An 11,495-nucleotide genomic window follows, 5' to 3' on the forward strand; every position below is an offset into this window, starting at 1 on the left:
TTTCACCCAGGGTCACCAAATTGCCCGACCGAGTCCGCTTCGGCTCGAGTCGACAGGCAACGAAGGACAAGGGCCTAATTCAGCCAAAAGGCTTATATTCATGCACAACTAACATTTAATCACTTAAACATTGAAAATTTCACATTTCATTTAGGTCGAGTGCGATAAAGTACACACTCACCTAGCAAAATTCATTTTTCACAAATATTTATCATTTAATCAAATATCCACAACAAATCATATAGTTAATGGAAACATAACAAACAAAGAACACTCATCTATTTACACAAAATAACGTCCAAAGTAACCCTCCGGGTAATACCCTCAATCACCGAGGAACCCTAATAATAACCAAAAGAACACATTATGCTTCAACTATCAAAGATTTAAGTAATTCAAAAAAAATTCGAATACTTACTAGTATAATATGAGTTTTAAAGTGAAAAGAGTACATTTAGATCAAAAGATATGAGTAACTAAGGGTTTTCCAAACCAAACATAAAATTATACTCAAAAGGTTTTTAGAAAATTTCATCGGAAAACGAATGAACAGTGCCACGTCAGAATCCGGCTAGAACTTAGCCGGATCTTCGACTGGATTCAAGGCAGTAAGCATTTCAATATTTTTTCTTCTTCCCCTGTCAATCCGGCCAAGAGTTGGCCGGATACATGGCCGGATATGAAGAAAACATTTTTTTCTCTTTTTCGTCAAATTCTTTGTTTGGCTCAAAACTAACACATATGCAAGGAAATAACATATAACAAGTGTTTCGGGTAAAATTATATGAAAAAAGAAGATAAACAAACCCTAAATTCACACCTAAAGTCTCGCTTGATAAAATAGGTTTTGCGGCCGAGAAACCCTATGCAACTCTTCTATGTTTCGGAAAGAAAATGAGTAAACATTTGAAATTCAAAACTTGACATTTGTAACTAAATATCATGCTTAAAACGGTTGTTACATTCACCATAAGAAAAGGTATAAGTTCAAGTAAACTTTCACTCATCTAACACCACAAGAATGGACCCAAGTATATCTAAGCAAAGTAAATTCAAAGCATCACCAAATCACATTTCAAATCTCACTTTTACTCACTCTAACTTCAAGAAAATAAATGGACAGCATTTCCCCTTAATTTATTCACTTTCCATCTTACAATCAAACACCAAATCTCATCCAAAATCAAATACAATTTCACATACAAATCATAGGCGATAAAACACCTTTCGGCATAACAACCACAACCGAAGCTACACTTATCGGATTGAAACGAATCTTATGGCGTTTCTAAGCCAAGACATATACCTACATTCCTTATGAAGAACTCCAAAGCCAAATCATGCATTTTTATGGTCAAAAATCAAAATCTCAGAGAGGACAGAAAACTGTCCGTGAAACAAGGCTTGTGGGCAGTCAAGGGTATTTCGGTCATTTCACAAGATACAGTGCTCTGATTGAGCTGAAATTTTACCACTAGCTAGCTAACTCAAATACCTATAACTTTTATGTTTTAGAAAAAGCTGATTTGGTCTCTCTCAAGGTCGAACATACAGTGGAAAAATATGGCAGATTACTACCAAAATTGGAAACTCTAAATCTGAAATTTATGCACACAAACCAGAAATTTCTTTAGGCAAATGAAATTAACACCTAAACACAATTTTTCCATATCAAAGCTAGTAAATCATGGCCAACCATTAATCATCACATGTGAGCAAAAATTACACCATAAAACTGAAAATTCCTCAATCACCACTTCAAATCACAATATTCCTCATAAAACTATATATTTCTCATTTCTAAACCACTAATATGCCATTACTAGAAGTAAAGAATGATTTTCTTGACAAAATACCTTATAACCACAAGAAAAATGGTAGCTTAGGCTTTCTTCCTCCAAAACAACTCCAACAAAACCTTTAAACTTCCTAGTTGAGCACTTGTATGGTGTAGTTTCAAGTTTAGTTGGCTAGAACACAAGATTTGAGCAAGGTTGGAAGCTAAAATTGAAAAACTCTCTCTTGTTTCTCCCCTCAAGAAAGTCGACCAAGAAGCAAGAAAAATGAAAGAATTTTTTGGTCAAAATTTGGTTTTAGTAAAGTGAAATAATCATAGTCAAAGTCCAACTTCCAATGAGTTCGCGACACGTGGCACCTTGAATATTTGAAGCTTATCTTCTCACTCCCAATGATTCATTTATCTAGCTAGCCTCTAATCATCTCCTAGCACCTTGTAAAATAATATTTCTTTACACAAAAATCACTTATTCACCAAAATTTTATCACACTAGCGGGTCCCACGTCTATTGTGACGACCCCGCCTCCCCCTAAGGCGTACCAGAGGGTTCGGCGGACCACCTGCCCAACTCTCGCCAGGACTCACTCACTAAAATCACGTGCACACAACCATGAACCATAAATAACATCCACAATTCAAGCTTATAATTTACATTGATAGAAATCAGGGTACAAAGTCTCGATATACTTAAACTAGTTCAAAACGTATACAGTCCAAGTACAAAATGTTCCATTCGAGGAATAGCACGAGTACAAGTCAAAATTCAAAACAAAGTCTAAAGTAACTAGACTACGCTAGCCTTTACACTTCTCACGCTTCGCTCGTAACCCTGTAAGGAAAACAAAACTAATAGGGTGAGCCGAAACTCAGTGAAGTTCCAAATATCAAATTTGCCAACAAATCAAGTAATAACATAGTAATAGTGAAATAACTAGCAAACAAGTCAAATCAGAGAAATAGTACTTCAACTAGCCAAGTAATATCAGGTTTGCAGTCATATATAAGGATACGGTAATCATATCTCGGTTCCATTCCAGCTTGATCAATGGGTAGTTGACACTCCGTCAACTTTCAAGTAATAACAAGTCCAAAATAAAACTCCACTACACGCCAATCCCCGTCCACCGATCAACCCCCTTTTTCGGGCCCGCACGCCACACGAAACACGGGTGGTAATACTCGAGTATACCGGATTGCCGAGAAGACAACACTCCACTCGACCTTACTAGTAACCCAGGGTTTCTTATCTAATCGCCCAGACCCTTGCCGGCTCGACTCGATTAACTAGCCACAAGGTTTCTGGAATTCCAGGCAAGACATATCTCAAGTACATGTAGAGCAAGTCAAGTATAATTACTAGCAAGAACAAGTCATATTAGGGCAAGTGCGGTAAAGTACACCCTCGCCCTATCATTTATTTCCATGTAATCATACAAGTCAAGTAAGGAACACATGTATCAAGTACAATCGGATATTTGGAAGCACTCACCAAAATATGGTGCCTCAAGTATGCACGTTCAATTATACTCCCGGTTTGGAGTTCAGATCTGCGATAAAAATTTCAGTTTAAGAACTTTGAAACACGAGTAGGATTCGAAACTTAAACGTCCCGTTCATTAAGAATCGACCAATTGAAACTTATTTGAAAGACACTCGTGAAACACTTGCTCGCTTTTCAAATCGTAAGGTTTTGTAGCATAGATGCTTGGAAATAACACTTGAGTTGAAAGTACAAGGAAATACAAGTTTACATTGGCCATTATGTCTTTTCCTCAATGGTACAAGTTCGGCCAAGTCCTAATGTATAACCCTCGAAAAACAAGGAAGCAAAGGTCCTCGCTAGTTCAAGTGATAATCACTTAACCTTTACTTAAGTTGCAAGTAGTTTTCTAGTCCTCGAGCGTAAATTCGGGCAGCATGCCCTTTGTGTTTACCTAATTTTCCAGCCATTTAGGCTTCATTATTTTTCCTCAGCCACAACCCAAAGGCACACATATCATAATTCAAGTCAAAAGCCGTTCCATAGGCTCACAATATCATAAGAACAAGAATCACAATAATAACAAGTGCAGAAATACCATCTAGCACAAGACAGATTTGACGTGTGGATGCGGAAATAACATATCCGAGGCTACGCTTATCAGATTGAGGCGCAACCTATGCCGTTTCGAAGCTAAGACACAGGGCTACAATGTTCATGAAGGTCACTTAGTCCAGTTCCTAGTGCAACTTAGTCAAATCCTCAAATTACATAACCAAAATCCAATTCGTCGGCTGTTTAACCGCATTGTACTGTAATGGTCATATCTCAGGTTATAAAAGTCCGATTCAGGTGTTCTTAGAGGCGTTTGAAAGCTAAGTCAGAATACTACAACTTTCATGTTTTGGAAAAAAGCTAAATCAGTACGGATCCTAGTGAAAAAACGTGATAAACTGGACAAACTGACCAAACGGACTGCTGGGGAAAAAGTTAAAACAGTAAGGGTATTTTGGACTTTTCATGACCTACGTTGCTCCGATTGAGCTGAAATTTTGCAGAAACCTATAAAATACCATTCTCTACAACTTTCAATCTTTGACCTAAGGCCAATTCGGCCTCTAACATAGGGCTACAAAACCGGACAGAATGATGGGGAAAATTTTCCAGATTCTAGAATTTTTGGATTTTAATTCAATCTTCCTTAATTTCTCACTTCAATCACTACCAAAACCCCTTCTATAAAATTAATTACAACATATATACATCATACATCAAATTGGGCAGAAATTTCTCAAACCCTAGTTCATCATATAAAAAGGGGAAAACTTCCAAAACATGATAGCATCCATGATTCCACCACAAATTAAGTTACTAAGCTTAATTTAAACAAGATTGAAATTAAAATTTAGAGAGATCATCTTCCTTACCTTGATTAGAGTTCACCAAGTGTAGCCCAAGCTTTTTCTTTCCAAAATCTCACCACAAATCACTAACTAAACACTCAAAGGTAAGTTTAATCGGTTTATTTCATTTGATTTCTCACTTAGTAGTTTGATTCAAGAAGAAATGCAGTGTTTTCCCTTGGTGTTTTTCTCTCTTGTCTCTCTCGGCCAAGCAGCAGCAAATGAAGAGGAAAGTTGTGAAATTTTGGTAATAAATAAAGAGTCCTTGTCTTTGGTCAAGAAGCTCTAAGGTGGCGACACTTGTCGCCACCACCACCTTTCTTTTTTTCTCTTTCTTTCTTGCATTTTAAGCCTCATAATTCGGTCAACCCAGCTGCAAAGTAAGAAGATATTTTGCTCAAAAGTCAATAAACTTGTTTGGTAAGAAAAATGGTGGTCAAGTGGTGCGTTCAATCGGTAGTGCGCGGGACCCGCCGGTTCGCGCCGTTTTTCTTAAAAACTCACGTACTAGGGTTTTTACTTCTCATTCACTAACCTTATATCATTGCTACTAGTCACATGTTATTTGTCACTTAAAAGTCACTTTTAATCTCCAAAATTAATTCTTACTCTGTACCGAAAATTCATCCGGCGAAAAATCGCGAAAACCCTAATTTTGCTCCAAACTTGAAACCGAAGCGTAAAGCCCTACTTTCTAGGTTTATTTACACTTAGTGTGAAATAATTGGGTAGTGGGGCTTTGATAAATAATAATTTTCAAATAAAAGGGTATTTTTGAGAAAAATATAAGAAATTTGCGAGTCCTCACACTCTCTCCCCCTTAAAAGAATTTCGACCTCGAAATTCATACCTTTCGTCGTGAACAGGTCGGGATATTTCTCTTGCATGTCCTTTTCTAGCTCCCAAGTTGCTTCTTCCACTTCATGATGCTTCCATAGAACCTTTACTAAAGGAATCTGCTTGGTTCTTAGGTCTTTCACCTTTCGATCCAGTATTTGAATAGGTCGTTCTTCATAGGTTAGGGACTCGTCAAGTTCAACATCTTCAGGTGGCAAAATGTGAGTTGGATCCGGATGATATTTCTTAAACAAAGAAACATGGAAAACGTCATGGATCCTAGACAAACTAGCTGGTAGCTCAAGTCGATAAGCCACTTTTCCTATTCGCTGAAGTACATTGAAAGGTCCTATATATCGTGGTTGCAACTTTTTCCCTTTTCCTGCTTTGATCTTTCCTTTTAATGGTGTAATCCGAAGAAACACCTTATCCCCTATTTCAAACTCCAAGTCTTTCCTCCTATGATCGGCATAGCTTTTCTGACGGCTTTGGGCTGTTTGAAGCCTCTGGCGGATCATTTTTACTTTCTCATACGCTTCCTCAACCCATGGTATTGTGGTCGGATCTATAATTTTTCTCTCTCCTACTTCATCCCAATGGATTGGAGATCGACATTTTCGTCCATACAATGCTTCATATGGGGCTATTTGAATAGAGGAATGGTAACTATTGTTATACGCGAACTCAACCAAGGTTAAGTATTGGCTCCAACTCCCTCTAAAATCCACAATACAGGCTCTCAGCATATCCTCAAGAGTTTGGATGGTTCTCTCAGATTGTCCATCAGTTTGCGGATGATACGCGGTACTATAGCTCAACTTAGTCCCTAAAACCTCTTGTAATTTCTGCTAAAATCGGGATACAAACCTGGAGTCCCTATCCGATACAATACTCACTGGTACCCTATGTAGTCTTACTACCTCATCCATATAAAGTTTAGCAAGTTTCTCCAAAGGATATTTCATATTCACTGGCAGAAAATGTGCAGTCTTAGTTAATCTATCCACTATCACCCAAATTGCATCATGCCCCTTTTGTGTTCGTGGCAATCCTGACACAAAATCGATCGTTATGTGCTCCCATTTCCATTTAGGGATCTCTAAAGGCTGTAACAAACCCGATGGTTTTTGATACTCAGCTTTTACTTGTTGGCACGTAAGACATTTTCGCACAAACTGGGCAATCTCCGCCTTCATATTTTCCCACCAATACAGACTTCTAAGATCTCGGTACATCTTATTATTCCCTGGGTGCACCGTATACCTAGAGCAATGTGATTCCTCCAAAATCTCCCTTTTCAATTCCTCATCCCTAGGTACCACGACACGATTTCGAAACTTTAAAATTCCATCAGGACTTAGATTGAAATTAGATAACTCCCCTTTTTCCACCTTTTCTACCCACTTTTGTACTATTGGGTCCTTTACTTGGCCCTCTTTGATTCGCTCTATCAGTGCCGATTTCACCTCAATATTTCCAAAAATCACCCTCTTCGGTTCCAAATGAGGTTTCCACTCACAGACATCCTCCAACAGGCTCCACTCTCTCACTAAGGAACTTGCTAGTTGAGTTTTCCGGCTTAAAGCATCTGCTACAACGTTGGCCTTTCCAGGATGGTAGTTAATTGAACAGTCATAATCCTCTAAGAACTCTACCCACCGACGTTGTCTTAGATTTAACTCCTTCTGAGAAAACAGATACTTAAGGCTCTTATGATCTGTATAAACCTCAAAAGTTACACCATAAAGATAATGCCGCCATTTCTTCAAAGCGAATACTACAGCTGCAAGCTCCAAATCATGGGTCGGATAATTCTGCTCATGAGATTTTAATTTCCGAGACACATAGGCAATCACATTCCTATTCTGCATCAACACACACCCTAGCCCTTCCTTTGAAGCATCGGTATAAACCGTATAACTATCACTTCCACTGGGCAAAGCTAAAACTGGAGCCACAGTTAATTGTTTCTTAAGCTCTTGGAAACTACTTTCACACTTAATATCCCAAATATACTTTCCTTGTTTCTTAGTCAAGTTAGTCAAGGGTCCTGCAATTCTCGAGAAATTCTTTATAAATCTGCGGTAGTATCCTGCTAAGCCTAGAAAACTTCGCACCTCTGTAGGATTTTCTGGCCGTTTCCATTTAGCCACAGCTTCCACTTTCACCGGGTCTACAGCAAGGCCATCTTTTGAAATTATATGACCTAGAAACGCCACATTTTCCAACCAAAATTCACACTTACTGAACTTAGCGAACAGTTGGTGCTCTCTTAGGGTTTGTAGCACTATCCGCAAATGTTGTTCATGCTCCTCCCTTGACCTCGAATACACTAAGATATCATCAATGAACACCACTACAAACCTATCCAAGTAAGGTTTGAACACTCGATGCATCAGATCCATGAATGCCGCTGGGGCATTGGTTAAACCAAAAGGCATCACTGCGAACTCAAAATGCCCATATCGAGTGTTGAATGCCGTTTTTGGCACATCCTCCTTTCTAATTCTCAACTGATAGTACCCTTGTCGCAGATCCAACTTAGAAAACACTACAACCCCTTGTAACTGATCAAACAACTCATCGATGTGGGGCAAAGGATATTTATTCTTAATGGTTACTGCATTCAATCCTCGATAGTCAATGCACAACCTTAAACTCCCGTCCTTTTTCTTAACAAATAGCACTGGAGCTCCCCACGGGGACTCGCTCTCATGAATAAACTCTCGTTCTAGCAAGTCCTGCAATTGCACCTTCAACTCCTTAAGTTCAGCAGGTGCCATACGATAAGGAGTTTTAAAGATGGGAGTGGTTCCGGGTACTAAATCAACCTTAAATTCAATCTTCCTTTCGGGCAGCAGAGACTCCAACTCCTCCGGAAATACGTCCGAGAATTCACTGATTACAGGCATGTCTTCTAACTTAATCTTTTCTCCCGGAGTGTTAATTAGAAAAGCTAGATAACCACGTGCCCCATGACTAAGCAATTTCCTAGCCCTTATACCTGAAATAAGTGCAGAAGAGGCTATCATACCCCTCACATCAAGCTTTAGAGTGGCCTCTCCCGGTATACAAAATTCGACCACTTTCATTCTACAATCTACCCGAGCATGATAATGAGTTAGCCAATCCATACCTAGGATAATATCGTACCCCTTAATGGCTAGACTAATGAGGTCCTCTACCACCTTGGCCTCCCCTTTGGGCACCTCCCCTCTGAGTACCTCCTCTCGGAGCACCTCCCCTGGACGCACTGGAAAACCGTCCACCTCCAGCCCCACGACTGGACTTAGCAGGTGGTACGTTTTAATCACTCCGTACAGACCCTTGGGCTCCACTAGATCCCCCTTTTCGTTTGGCGTGGAAATTCCTCACGTGTGTCCTAGCAGTTTCTATCCTTTGGGCCTTTTCCAGGACCTCCGTAAACGTATTAATCTGAACTGCCGCTAAGGCTTCTTGTAATTCCACATTTAGCCCTTGCACAAACCTCCGTACTTTCCTTGGCTCCGTAGCTATCAATTCGGGAGCGAATTTAGACAATTTGGTAAACTGAGTCTCATACTCAGTTACACTCATCATTCCCTGACGAAATTTAATGAAATCGTCCTCTCGTTTCTCTTGGACGATAGGAGGAAGATATTTCTCGTTAAAATCTCGTACAAAGTTTAGCCAAGTCCATGCAGTTCCTTCTCTCTCCCATTTGGCCCATACTACATTCCACCAGGCCCTAGCTGGCCCATCGAACTGGAATACAGCAAATTGAACCTGCCTCTCCTCCGTATAGTTCAGGGCAGCAAAAATATTTATCATGGCCTCCAGCCATTTCTCAGCCCCATCCGGGTCCAACCCTCCTAAGAATTTGGGTGGGGAGAATTTCTGGAATCTCTCCAAAGCTCTATCCTGCCCCAAATCGGGGTCCCTAGGTTGATTTACAGGGCCTTGACCCTGTTGTTCCACCAACCGGGCTAAAATATTAGTCATCTGTTGGATGGCAGTGGCCACCTGATCTCCCCCGGCAGTCTGGGGTTCAGGTTGCTCCTCAACCGCTGCCTCCCTCTCCTCTCTCGGTTCTGGCACCGGTTCCTGTACTTGTTTACCCTCACGGCCTCGCCTAGAACCGCGTTCTCGGTTAGCTTTCTTGGTCCGACTTCTCTTATCTTCCATGTTGAAAGTTAACCAACTAGAAACATATAAACAGGGTAAGGTATGACTCATATATCGCGTTGCAACAACATAACTAGAGGTAAATAAACACGTAAGAAACAAGCACTTTATTTACATAACAAACAAGTCATATATACAGGCCAACAAGTCACATAGTCAGAGGCTATCACAGCCAGGGAACATAGAACAAAAGATATTTACATCCACCAAGACACGTCTAAATCAAAAACAAAAGGAGACGTGTCGTCCCACTATGTTCCTACTATCCCTCAAAAACTCCTCAAACCCCGATCCTAGCAAGTGGTCTGGCTAGACGCCGACCCAACTGACTCCGAGGACGCACTCAACTCCTCCTCCGGGTCCTACTCAGGATCCTCCTCAGGAGCACTGGGAACGCCAGGAGCTACAGGCGCTTGGCCCTCTCCGGCCAAGTCCTGGAGCACATCGTCCACTAACGCCTCGCACTCGGTCAGAATATGGCCAGTCCGATCTCGTATATATCCAACTACTCGCATCAGACGTCCAGTCATTGCCTGAGCCTGCTCGCGGAAAGCATCGGTCCACTGCTGCTCCTCCAGAACCGAGGCCTCCAACTCTCGGATCCGAGCTCCCTGGTCTCGGAATGTAGCCCGAAGACGCTCTATCTCCGTATAGCACCTACGATTGATGCTACCCGATCGTCTCCGCTCGTCATCCACTGCGAGCACCACTCGGTCAGGATAGGAGTAGGTCTTCCAGCAATCGCAGCGTCGGATCTTGCGCGCTGGGGACTACCGCTGCACCGGCCCACCGGGAATCTCCTGGTATGTGATCACGCGAGAGACGGGCCCCTCCAGATAGGGCTCGCCAGCAGGAGCGTCAGAAGGTATCTCAGTAGGTACGGGCTGAGACGGCCCCGCACCCCCAGAAGCGTCAGCATCTGCCATCACTTAAGTTTGCAAATAATATTGCAAAAGTAAGTACGCAACACGTAGAAAACAAGGCTAAAGGCTAAGCTCAAGGATAAAACCCTAGTCTATCGTATCAAGCACTCAATCTACCTAGATCAATTCATAACCTAGGCTCTGATACCACCTGTGACGAGCCCACCTCCCCCTAAGGCGTACCAGAGGGTTTGGCGGACCGCCTGCCCAGCTCTCGCCAGGACTCACTCACTCGAATCACGTGCACACAACCATGAACTATAAATAACATTCCCAATTCAAGCTTATAATATACATGGATAGAAAACAGGGTACAAAGTCTCGATATACTTAAACTAGTTCAAAACGTATACAGTCCAAGTACAAAAGGTTCCATTCGAGGAATAGCGCGAGTACAAAACCAAAATTCAAAATAAAGTCTAAAGTAACTAGACTACGCTCGCCTTTACACATCTCACGCTTCGCTCGTACCCCTGTAAGGAAAATAAAACTAATAGGGTGAGCCAAAACTCAATGAAGTTCCAAATATCAAATTGGCCAACAAAGCAAAGAAGAACATAGTAATAGTGAAATAGCGAGCAAACAAGTCAAATCATGGATATAGTACTTCAACTAGCCAAGTAATATCAAGTTTACAGTCATATATAAGGATACGGTAATCATATCTCGGCTCCATTCCAGCTTGATCAATGGGTAGTTGACACTCCGTCAATTTTCAAGTAATAACAAGTCCAAAATAAAACTCCACTACACGCCAATCCCCGTCCACTGATCAACCCCCTATTTCGGGCCCGCACGTCACACGAAACACGGGTGGTAATACTCGAGTATACCGGATTGCCGAGGAGACAACACTCCACTCGACCTTACTAGTAACCCAGGGTTTATTA

This window comes from Coffea eugenioides, chromosome 6 (genome assembly GCF_003713205.1).
Source record: "Coffea eugenioides isolate CCC68of chromosome 6, Ceug_1.0, whole genome shotgun sequence".
Lineage (NCBI taxonomy): Eukaryota > Viridiplantae > Streptophyta > Magnoliopsida > Gentianales > Rubiaceae > Coffea > Coffea eugenioides.